General features: G+C 39.2%; 1 long non-coding RNA gene across 1 annotated transcript in view; it reads right to left on the reverse strand.

Annotated features, from left to right (window-relative positions):
• The window catches only part of LOC121487200, a 148,023-nt gene that overhangs the window by 21,325 nt on the left and 113,409 nt on the right, over positions 1-13,289 (reverse strand). The gene's annotated exons all lie outside the window — the stretch shown is intronic.

Below are 13,289 nucleotides of genomic sequence, written 5' to 3' on the forward strand. Positions count from 1 at the left end.
ATGTAGAAAGTTAAAGTCCCTTGTTATCATTTCCATTTCCTGAAAATCATTGTATATAGTTTTGTGCATATTCCTTTAGATATTTCCATCAATATAATAATGAAATGGGATTTAATTAAGAATTTTATTAATGTGTATTTTGCCAGAGGCCCATAAAATTAAGCATAAAACAATAGGTATCAATACCTACATTCTAGAGTGAGGTTATCAGACTGTTTATGTAGGATTTGCAAAGTAAGTAATTCAAGTCTTCCATTATTAGCTCATATAAAAAGTTCTATTTTTGCGAAGGCTATGAATTAATGAGGAGATTGACAAGGCCAATAGAAGCACATTTCTGGAGAACATTTTTGGCATGGCGGGTATAACCCCCATGGGTCCCTTTAACCCTAAGTCAAGTGGGAGAGCAGACCTCAAGAAATCACTTTTATACATCCCTGGAATTTGGGGGGATATGGTACCTGGTAGCTCATTCATCATCCCTCATTCCTACTTGTAGGGCAGCAGAGGGAACAGATGAGACTGAACTCATAATGTGATTTGATTTGACTGTCTGCCAACTGTTTCTAATTTGGAATCATTGCAAAACATGAAATCATCCAAGTAGAATGCAACTATCTGGTTTGGTTGACACTTGAGAAACTTTCCTCCATCACATCCAATCACAGATTTCTCCTCCAAAACCACAACCTTTCTTTTACACTCTCCTGAGTCACTGCTCATATCCTGGGTTGTCTCCACTCAGTAGACTCAGGCACAGAACAAATGAAGTTGTTACTGTGTGAAGAGATTTTGTAAGAACCACTTATATGTATAATGACTTTAGTTATGAGTGTACAGACAACAGAAATCTTTACAATAATTTCCAGGTCTATGTACCAATTAACATCAGAATTTCTGGAACTCTAATTCATCTTCTGGACTGTGTATCTACCTTTCCAACCCCAGTTTTTTCTTCCTGTACCCAAATGAACTCTACTGTATAAACTTCTTGAATTCTGCCTATGGTATCTTCCTTCATTGAGTTTTCTCTTTCCTGAGCATCTAGCTTTTAGCTTCTACTCCTTTATAAATACTGTAAGAATATTGTTTATAACAACCACTTATTAACTTTAAAAAAGTGCATTTTTTTTTGCCACATTACCTCATTTTCTCCTCACAATATCCCTGTGACGTATTACTGTCTCTGTTTTGAAAATGGGAAGACAGAGGCTTGGAGGGATTGAATGATTTGCCCAATGTCACAGCAAATTAGTAGTGGACATAGGGCAAGAATTCAGATTTTCCTGCCTTGCATGGTCTATATCCTTTTACTTACAACCCCATCTCCTCAGCTGCCTGCTGTATGAAGCCACAAGATTACACTTATTTTTTTACCAGCTTCAGCTTTTTCTCTCTGCTCTATAACTCCATCATTTTCCTTCAAACTCCCTAAAGTTTCTTCAAATTCTTTCAGGAGTTTCTAGTAGTAGAGTTGTATTTCAAGTATTCTGACCCTGGTCAGACTGACAGTTGTCAGTTTACAAAGGAATTTTGGGGAACCAATTGCTTCAGCTAATCAATCCAACTTGAATATTTGAGACTTCAATTAATATTTCCTCAGAGGTGTTTTCTTTTTTTAAAGAAAAATGTTTCCCTTTGTAAAGAAAAGAGTTGAAATTCTCATTTAAGGAGATTTCTAAAAAAAAAAAACAAAAAACAAAAAAATCAAGACTTTTCTAAAAAAGCAAGTACTTGAGCAAATATCTGAAAAATGTTGGTAAATTAAAATTTACTTCAAAAATCATTATTTCATTATTATCCTGTATGTATGTAGCATTTATTTTTCTTCTTCCCATATTACTTTTGGTTCCTAGCAGGGTTTTTTAAAGATTTTTTTTTTTTAAATATTTTTTCATGAGAGATACACAGAGAGGCAGAGACAGGCAGAGAAAGAAGCAGGCTCCATGCAGGGAGCCCGATGCGGGACTCGATCCCGGGACTCTATCATAGGACTCCAGGACTACACCCTGGGCCGAAGGCCGGCACTAAACCACTGAGCCATCCAGGGATCCCGGTTACTAGCAGATTTTATTAAATCTTTGTTCTATGTAACTATGTCTTGGTCACTTTTCAGCTAAAAGGAGAAAAAAGGATAACCTTTAATATTATGACTTGCTTTTGATATTGTATCATTTAAAAATAGTTGACACCAAATAATAATGAAAATAAGGAATGAAAAAGATTAGTTTTACTTGTATATGGCTGCTTGAACAGACACTAAGTGACTTTTTATAGCTGATTTCAAAATTTAAATCTTTCTTTTTTTAAAAAATACAGTTTCAAGTATGTTAGTCTTTATCTTAATCTGTTTAAATATTAAGCTTCCTAGTTTATATGTGTACTGAAAGTGGCTTGGATTAACAACATTTATTCTTAGTTCTTGGAAAAAAATGACATCTTAATTTTATATGTCCAAAAACACAAATCCTCAAGCAGCATTTACAGTAAATGTTTACATAAAAAACCTCACTTGACCTTCAAAACAACCCAGGGAAATGTTATCATTATTTACAAGGTGAGAAGTATAAAGGTCAAAAGGCCCTTATTCTGTAAATATTGATTAAGATTTACATGGCTTATGAGAGGAAGGGTTCGATGGAGCTATTTGGCCCAATCTGCAAGTTTAAGAGGGATTTTCACTTTTGTTGCTACGAAGTGGAGATTTTATCTATGGAGACAGGATTTGCCTTTGTCTCTGATGCCAACTTTAACCTGGATTTATTCTATCTTTTTCAAAAAGCCACTTTGCTGTCATTTAAGAAAATGTGATAGTCACTCAGAGGAACTGGGCATCCCCAGATAAATTTGAATTACAGATAAACAATGAAACATTTTAAAATATAAGTATGTTACATGCAGTATTGGGACATATTTACACTAAAAAATGTATTATTTTTCTGAAGTTCGATTTTAACTGGACATCCTATATTTTTAATTTGCTAAATCTGGTAACCCTGCAAACTGACTTCCTAAGCAAGGAGCAGCTGGTGGCCTGGTCCAAGCTTTAAGGATAATGAATCCATTAATAACACTATGGGAGGGGACAAACGTAGAAGCTAACACTGGATTGTTTGCTTCTTACGAGTGTACTGAGTCTCGGTTCTCTCCTCTGCAAAACAGCAGATAACAGTGTCTATTTCCTTAGGATTGTTGTGAGAATTACATAAAGTAACCCAGAATACCTTTCACATGATGAATGCTCACTAGGCTTTGTTTTTATGTTAGTATTCTATATAGTGTCTCCCTGCCCTGAGAATGCAGTGATGATAGTACTTTGAATTATTCGTAATATATATTTATATCTGTCTATATCTAGATCTATAGCTATATGTAGAGTTTCATACTGGCCAGGATGCTTATATTTAGTAACTGCATTGTCTGATGAATCTACTTTAAAAATATTTGTTTCCATTTGTAGTGTGTTTTGTATTAAGTTGCCTACATTTACTATTATTGGTTTCAACTCTGGTTTAAGAAAAAGGGTAGTATTCAATTTAAAAATATTTGGTGATATATTTAACTTCATTTTTTTGTTAGCTTCATTATAGTATTTGTAGACTTTTAATGTATAATGTATTGTAAACTTATATATATATATATAGTTTTATTGTCAGTTGGAAACTATTTTTCCATTACATCTTAAATGTCTTGAATTTTGATATTAATTAGGAAATAATTTAGGGAAAAATGCAACTATTGTATGCTCTGAATAGTGCAGGTATTGCAGGTTTACCTAAGTCATTTTCTTGTATGTGTGTGTCTGCATACCTATACCTACACATATATCTAGGCATATATACAATAAATGTTTTTGGATTTGACTCTTTATCTTTTAGGTCATGGTTACCATATGATTCTACCTAGAACTCATAAATCTAGTAATAGCTACGCACGAGGGACAAAGGACCTCAGCATGATGCTTTTAGAAAGTCTTGTGAGGACTCTGTACTTATCAGTGTGCTAAGTGTTGTGGGATCATGCAGAACTGCATCAAATTTGTGGGGTTTATGATTTGTTTGAGAATGGAAGAATGGGGGATAAAACATACATAAAAGTAACCACAGTAAAAGCAGCAAGTGGTAAAGGACTTCAGATAAGTACTGATAATGTCTGCTATGGGACTAGATGTGTTTGTTTGTCCTATTGCAATGACAAGAGATAAATCCAACTGCCACATATGACATGACTTTAAGGTAAAACACTTTCCCACTGAGGGTTAATTTTCCCTTTTCTTATCTTTTCTTTTTCTCTTCTCCTCTCCTTTTCTGCTAGACACAAACTTGCCCATTAAGATCAACATGAAAGGTGATACTTTACAATACTGTCTGTTGCATGACATCCCTAAAGAGCATGCTTTAGTTTTTAAAAATTTTGATGGTTTTCAAAGCTTTCAAAATATTTCAGACTTAAAGTACATAAAATAATATTTTAATGTAAATGAAAATAAAATTAGATTGACTTTTCTATACAAAAATGAACAAAACTGTACTGAGACATTTACCCTCCAGTGCCTAAATGGATGTATTCAACTTGTTCTGCTGAGGTCTGTTGATGGTAGTGGAAGTCACCACACCCTTCAGCAAAGTAGTCTGTCAACAGGCATCAAGAGTCCCAACAATGTCTATATTTTTGTCTCAGTAATCCTGCATCTGAGCAACTAGCTTAAGAAAACAATAAAGGGAAGAGCTGGTCACACACATGTAAACATATAGATTTAAACCTATATGTTTGAAGAAACTTATAATTTTTTACCTTCATATTCATATTTGCAGTATTAGAAGAAAACAGGGCTGGCACCCACAGGGCAACCAGTGCAGTTGCATAGGGTCCCATAGCTCAGATAGGGTTTCTTGCTTGGGGTTTAATGCTCTGTGGTTGTCATTTTGAAGTTCTACATACTTTTATCTTCAAACTTGTGCTCTGTGAATGAACTCCAAAGGGACAATGAAGCAGGCACAGGGGGTTTGGAGCCTTGATTTACCTGTGCTCCTGTTTCCCACCACCTCTGTTGGATGGGTTCTCTGCCTCCCACTCCCTGAGAGTGCCCAGTTACTGCCGTTGTCTTCTAACCCTGGTGGGGGCACGGAGGTGGATAGAAAGAGGCTTGGGGTCAATTATATGTACCCTACACTGTGGGGCAAGGCCCCAGACACCTGTGAGCTCACCTGGAAGTTCCCTGTTGCAACATTAAATAGCGAATAAAAAACCCCTTATCTTGACCAGCTGAAAGATCACAATAGAAAAACTTTTTTTCTTGCTTTTGTGGACAAGGATCTCATATTTGTGTATATATTTGCACAGGGCCCTGTAAGTTATGTAGCTTCCTCTGGGAGAAAATGCTAGTAGGTGAAATTTTAGGAGGCTTGGGGTTCCAGTCCAGTTCTAGCAAGAAGCTATTCTAGATAAAATGGGACAAAGGCAAACAAACTCTTCCCCTTAGCCTCAGACCCAGGCTTCAGGAATGAAGCCAGGAAGGGAGAGAATGCAGACAGCCCATGTCATTCTCTTGAACAGGGTGAATGGCTTTTCCCACACTGGTAAGAAAAAGTCTTCAACTCTTGGCCCTGAGAATTATTGCCCTTCTGGGCTGTGTGTGTGTGTGTGTGTGTGTGTGTGTGTGTATAGGAGGGAGGTGTGGAAGGCAGTGCTTCCTGAGTTACTTTCTGTAATATTTCTTGTGACTTTGCTCTTTGTTTCCTTTTTCCCTCCATTTAAAGAAATCATCCCATTATTTGCGATGAGAATTGTCCCAGGTTTTCAGTTCTTGTGTGTGAAGATTTTTGTTCAGAGTAAGAAAAAAGAACTAAGGTAGATTCAGCACTCAAGGAAGACTCATCAATCTTGTCTGTAATTGGGTCTGCCATTGGTGAGTAGCCACTTGGGAGGAAATTGCTCACCCATGTGGAGTGAATGAACTCTTTCAGGCTGCCGGGCCTCCACAGAGGGCCGCACCATGGCCTCCAGCCAGACAGTATCCTCGTGGTGCCTGGCTCAGCTGCAGACTCAGGTTCAGACCAGAGAGCAGTTTGTTCCTCTGGTCCTGCAGATAAGCATCTGTTTGCTCTCCCTTTTCCTGATTCAGTAGGGCTGAGGTCCCTTTAGAGAGGCATTGACATTTAAATGCATGATGGCTGTGGTGATGGGAATAGGGATATGGACTCACCAAGAGCTTTGAGTCCCTTTGTTTGAAGGAGAGAAGAGCAAGTAATAGTAGTTTTTGTGACGTCAAGGTGAAAGCTGATGAGGTCATTCCTGCTTCCAGTCCATTAATCTCTGGACCATTTGAAGCCAACTGTTTATAAAGAAATGCCAGCTCCATTGGCAGTTTCTCCATAATTGTTCTAAAGAGCTGGCATTACATTTTCTCCCCTCTAACATATTCCAAATAATGCCTTGTTGCAAGAGAGCTCAAGTAAAATAGTTATCCAACCAAATCAACAATGTGAGATCACTTCTTTTAGCCATCAGAGGCATTGGAGATAAATAAATTGATAAGGAAGTGGAATTCCTGTGTTTATGCTTTTAGATGATTTAACTGAAAGAACATTTAGCTGCTGCTCCTTCCTGTTTTGAAAGAACTCTCTGCTTGAGAGGCCAGTGACTGAATTCACATCTTCAATATTTTGCATAAAATCCTTCAAAAAAGAAGGCCTCTTGAATGAATTTCATGGCACAAAAGCCCAAGTGCTTCTTAGCTATTATTGGGAATGGCATGGTACCTTGGAGAAGAGGGTCAAAAATCTCCCAGTAACCTTGGGCTATAGCGGAGCTATAACAGAATAAAGAATTAATGGCTTTGTATAAAACAGACTTTCTAGGCCCATCCGTTAGGAAAAATAGAGAACAATGCTCTTCTAGAAAGATCCAATCTAGATGAGAAATATTTACATTTGGGGCATAGTGAAGAGTCTAAGAAGGCAAAATCATGGTGATGAGTCCGTAATTTAGTTGAGGACAAGACTGTTGAAAAATATTCCAAAAGCACTTTGTTCTAAATCTCTTAGCAATAATCACCTTGGATTATGGTTGTGTGTTGACTTGTTGATCTCTCCCACTTACCTAAGTCCTCCAGGCTTAGTATTTGGAACAAATGCAATCCTTAAAGGCTTAGCAAATGGAAGAATGAATGAAAAGACTCATTTCTATGTGCTGAGGTATAGAATAAGGAGGAGCAGTCAGGGTGTGGTGATACCCAGAGCAAAACACTTGATGTGTTTTTAAGGCCTTTGCCTCAAACAAGCCATGATGAAAACTTTCAAGGGAAAAATGCTCCCTGAAGGGAAGACTATATTAGCAACACCCACAGTATCTTAAGCAACACTAAACACAGCTCTTGATAGATGAGCTTGGAATTTGGAGCATATATGCCCCTGGGAAATCAGCCAAAAACACTGCATGGCTATATATTTTAAATCTATAGTAACAGCTCAGACAAATTGAGGTTGTTCTCAACTCTGACCCTCACAGGGCTCCTCCTTGGTGAAAGCTGCTTTCCTTTCCCCCTGGTGTTCTCATTTTACACTCTAAAAGAGAGCAAAATGTTCTGCATGGAATTTTATCTTTAAATTTCTGTGGTCAGTGAGGAGAGCCCAAGGGCATGTCTCAGGAAAATGGAAGGACCCAGGTGTGCGGTCTCATCTTCACAGCATGTTATATTTAACACTTTAATAGTCTAAATCAAACACACTGAACTTGGAGCCTTTTTCTAACTTGGGGAAAAAAATCATGGTTTGACAAATTCCATACAGTTCATACTGAAATCAAGTCTGTTTACCAGAATCAAAGGCCATCGGCAACTGTCGTTAATATTTCTAAACTGTTGTCTAAATAGGCTCCTGAGATGACATGGTTGTCCAGAGTAATGTTCTTTCACAGGCCAACCTGACATGACAGGAACGTTCCTCAAAGAATGAAATTCACGTCAGGCATGAACATGTTCAGCTGTCTCCTTCATTGCTGTGATTGAATCTGTTGTAACGCAGGACTGTGCTTGCATACCTGGTTTACCCAGAGATCTTTTTGTGTTTGACAGTTGTTACTGTAGGAGCCTAACATCCTGCTTGCTCAGAAGAAGGCTAAATTGTCTTTCTCCAGTTTTGCATCATAGAGGCAAGAGTATAACTTGCTGGGTGTGGCTAGTGTTGTAGAAAAACAAAAGCATGAGAATCAGGAATCCTTTCCTTGCTGGCATCTTAGGTGGCATTGAGTTACAACCATGACACTGAACAGAATGGAATAGTAGTTTCTTTAGATCAATCAATTCTTCCAAGCCTCCAGTAGCCTCTATTTGTGCCTCATCCTGAATCCACTCCCTGGGGCTGAAACTAGATCCGCCTCTGGAGATGGGATATTTAGTGAACAGCCCTCTGTTGAGCAGCTACTTCTCAGTGAGGACATCCTTCAAGGTAGAGAAGAAGGAGCTAAGCAGAGGGGAAGGGTTGCATGTGATCATAGCATCAACATGGACCAGGCTGAGGAGAACTGGAAGCCCACCTTAACCAGGGCCTTCTCGGCCACTGCAAACCCCTAAAGGAAGGAATATTCGGGAGAAGGGTCTTCTCCCCTTGGCCTCTAGGCTAAAGCCCTAGTCCCTTGATACAACTTTCAAAGCCTTCCTCATATGGTTTTGCTTACTTTCCCAGCTTAATTTCTTGCCTTTCCAGCCTCAAACTTTACAAACTGACAACCCCCTTCTTCTGTACATACCATGCCACATTCAGGCTTTGCCATACTGCATCTCCTTTGTTTGCCTATTTTTTTCTTTACCTATTAGGATTCAAGTTAAGCATCATCCTGTTCAAGAAGTTCTTCAAGACCTCCAAGACTGGATTAAGTTCCTTTTTTGGGTCTCCATAATACTCCATGCCTGACCTAATGACATTTTTGTGTAATTATTTGTCTCTTCTCCTTTCTCTAACACAAGAGGTACCAATCCTTCTTCTGGAAAAAAGAACATATTCCCTCAGATGCTGGAAGTGCCACTGGAGATAGCCCTCAAATGTCAGCTTCCTATGGGGATTGCCTTTGTTGAAAAGAGCCACCTAAGCCAAGTTCGGTCCCTTTTTTGGGGTGGTCAGCATCCAGTGACGACCCAACATAGAGGTTAAAGGCTTGGCCCTTACACCTAGGTGGGTTCAAGTCTGAAGCTCACTAGAATTTCAGGACTCTGTAGAGAGAGTCCACTGATAACGCATCACAGTTCAACTTCTCCTTGTGCCTAATCCTGCTTCATTCTTGCCTTTCTATGGGTGTTGAACTCCCATATTAATTTTCTGCATGCTGTTCTCTACCTCAGAATTGGCTTCCAGTGATCTCAGTGTGTGACACCTACCTTCATTTGATCTGAGAAAGTTGAGGACAGAGATGCCTTGTTCATTTTTGTAATTCTAGCACACAGCAAGGTGTCTGGCACAGAGTATGCTTTCAACAAATGCTGGTGGGCAGGTTGAATAAATGAAATTCAAAGTGAGAGAAGCATTTGGTGTTGTTAAAAAAAAGAATGAAGCAGTCAATCAGGTTTCCTCTAGAAGGTTTCATCATACTGATAGCCTTGACAATTAAATAGGAGAAGCCTATTTAATTCTCCAAGCCTGGACTTGGAGTTAACATATTTGGGTGCAAGTCTTATTTTTCTCCGTACTTATTAAGCATGTGCATTGTTGGGTTCTAGCACCAAACAGAGGGCACCCTCAAACCTGGTGATTTGAGAAGAATTTAATAAGGGGACTACTTACAAAATGAAGGCCTGGTAAGAAGGGAGTTGGGGAAATAAAGGCCTAGCGCTTATTCTCCATTGCCCTCCTCTCTCCTGCTAGTGAGAAGGTTGGTCATTGGCCAAGCCTAGTGAGAAGCCAGAAGCCCAGGGGGCCCTTGCTGTGGTCCAGTGGCTTCGCAGGCACAGAGGATAGAGAAGAGGGAGAGAGTGAAGAAAGGAAGAGAATGAGTTTGGAGTGACAAACAAGATACTCGGCACAGGGACTACAGAGACTCGAGACTTTAACTGATTTGCCTCTTACCTGGGGAAGGGAGCTCCACCTAGCCCACTGGACAGGTAAGATAGGTGAACGTGCTTTGTTAACTTTAAACTGAAATACCGATATTACATATGGTTTAATTGAAAATATCCACTTAGTGTTTTCAAGAATAGGTCTTCACACAATCCAAATCTAAGAAAAGTTGCAGCAGACAGTGCTACTGATTCAGTAGCAGGAAATCAGTCCCATGCCTGCTGGCTATACTGCATTTGGATTCATGGGGACTGGGGTTTGGAAAGGCTAACTTTCTGAATCGTGACCTTGTGCCCTGAAATTTTAGTTCTTCAGTTCATACATAAGCATGTAGCATGTTTCCTTCTGTGAGTGGCTTCAGAATTATGAGCCACCAAGTGCTGCTGGTACAGTTCAGCATTATTTGGGAGAATGGTACCACTTGATTTATTTGGTCAATATTCATAAAAAAATGTATATCATACCTTCTGTAACTCCTGCCATAGCTTTCATCTTCCATCTAGTGGAAACTGGCAGGATTTCAAATCTTCTGGAGTAAAGAAAACGTGTCCAGACTCAATGTCATTTGTGGGAAGGGAATTCACAACAGTTGCATTTAGTTTTTAAAAACTGACAATTCTTTCATTTGATTTTGATTTATATTTTATTACTTTAAAATTCCATTTTATTATTTTGTTTGTGGATATGTGTGTGGCTATGAGACCTAAAAAGTTTGAATTTCCTGTGTCCCTTAGCAAAGGGCATTGTGGAATGTGTGCTCACAAAGCAGTTTCAGTTTCATCATTTAATCTCCTTCCCCCCTCCCCCTCCCTCTCTCCTTCTGCCTCCCTTCCTTCTCTCTTTCTTTCTTCCAAACATTCATGCTTGTGTTCACTTCATACATATTTACTGAAACCCTGCCATGTACCAGTCACTATTCTAGGGAGCAGAGATACAGAAATGAATAAACTGAGAAAAACTGCTGCTTATATTCTAGTGGAGGAGACAGACAATAAACAAGATATGTAAGTAAAATACATAGCATGTGAGATGTTGGTTTGGGAGAAAAATCAACTAAAAAAGGGAAATAGGGGGAGCTAAACTAATTTTTCAGTGATAAAGGAATGTATTTAACAATACAGGTTGCTCTAAATCAACATAAAATAAAGTTATACTCTGTATTATGAACAAAAAATTTTTGGTTCTAAATCTTTTAATGTAAAGACTGGATAACTCAGTGGGATTCTCTGAGTCCCACATATTTCTCCTGCAAAGTAACAGAATAGGGTGGGGCAGAGAAGGTAGAAACGCTCTAACTGTAGTGAAGTGATTTGGTATAATATAGAAATATAATACTCAAAATCATTCTTGACTCCTCTCATTCTTTCAGTCTGTTAGTAAATTCTCTTGGCTCTGCTGTCAACATATGTCCAGAATCAGAGCACATCTTTCACTTCCCCTGCTATCCCCTTGATCTGAACCACTATTATATCTTGTCTGGTTTATTGCAATGAACACCTCACGGCCTCCCAGCTCCTAACTCTACACACATCAGTTGGAGTGAGCCTTTAAAAAGTCGAGTCTTGTCACTCTTTTGTTCAAACCCTGCATTGGCTTCCAATTCATACACAGTAACTGTCAAAATCCTTACAGTGGTCTTCAAGGCCCACTTTGACCTTTCCTACAGCTCTTGCCCTTACTCACTTCCCTCTGGCCACAGTGGCATCTTCATTCTTTGCTGAATGTCAAGAATTTTCTGCCTTTAGGCCTTTGTTTTATCTTCTTCTATCTGGAATGCTTTCCCCAACTTATCCATTTCACTAACTCCCTCAAGTCTTTGTTCAGTTCTCTTACCAGTGAGGCCTATGTGGACTACCCTCATGAAACTTCTCAACCTCTCCCCTTTACCATTTGTACCCCTGACCCTCATCTTCTGCTCTACTTTCTTATTTCCATAGTACACATCACTTTTACATCACATTTACACATTTGATAACTAAAACAATTGACTTATTATGTTTGTGTGTTTCTCTGCCTGCTAGAAGTAACTCCATGAGGGCAGGTTATGTGCCAGGAACACTGCCTGGTCCAGAGCAGGCACTCAATAAGTATTTGTTTTTTTTTTTTTTAATTTTTATTTATTTATGATAGTCACAGAGAGAGAGAGAGAGAGAGAGAGGCAGAGACACAGGCAGAGGGAGAAGCAGTATCCATGCACCGGGAGCCCTACGTGGGACTCGATCCCGGGTCTCCAGGATCATGCCCTGGGCCAAAGGCAGGCGCTAAACTGCTGCGCCACCCAGGGATCCCTCAATAAGTATTTGTTAAGAGATACTTAATGTTCTCTCATGTGTGTGCGCATGCATGTGCACACATGCGCATACACACACAAATATACACACAGACCTCATATATACATTTTCTATGTCCTCATCTTCTCTCATGTTGTCCTTGGTCCAAACCACTTTCTCACATACTTTTTGGTCATATATCCTACAGTTATGGACTGAATGCTTGTGTTCCCTGCGAGGTTCATATGCTGAAGCCCTAACACTCTGTGTGGCCATATTTGGAGATAGGGCCTTGAAGGAAGTAATTAAGTAAAGTTTTTTGAGAGAGAGATTGGGGGAGGGGCAGAGGTAGAGGGAGAGAGACTCCCATGCAGGTTTTACGCCCAGTGCAGACCCTGATGTGGGGCTTGATCTTACAACCCTCAGATCATGACCTGAAAAGAAATCAAGAGCTTGACACTTAACCAATTGAACCACCCAGGCACTCCACTGTCTGTCAGTAATTAATAATTAATAGTAATTAGTAATTAAATGAGGTCCTAAAGGTGAGACCCTGATCCCATAGGATTAGTCCTTTGTAAGAAGAGACAACAGAGAGCTCACTCTATTTCTCTATTCTCACTCATGCACTGAGGAAAGTCCTGTAAACACACTTGAGAAGGCAGCCATGTAGAAGTCAGGAAGAGACTTCTCACCAGGAACTAAATTGGCCATGGCCTTGATCTTAGAATTTCAGTTTTCAGATCTGTGAGAAATAAACTCTTATTGTTAGGCTACTTAGTAGTTGGTGTTTTGTTATGGCAGTCCTAGCAGACTAATACACCTATCCATGTGTTTAGACTCACCTTAAAGCTCTCTTCCTCCATTAAGTCATTGCATATATTAATCCATAGGGACATCCCTTTACTGACTTTTGATAGCATTTTGAGGTAAATGACAAATTTTAGAGTTTGAATACAGTTTGTATTGA

This window comes from Vulpes lagopus, chromosome 3 (genome assembly GCF_018345385.1).
Source record: "Vulpes lagopus strain Blue_001 chromosome 3, ASM1834538v1, whole genome shotgun sequence".
Lineage (NCBI taxonomy): Eukaryota > Metazoa > Chordata > Mammalia > Carnivora > Canidae > Vulpes > Vulpes lagopus.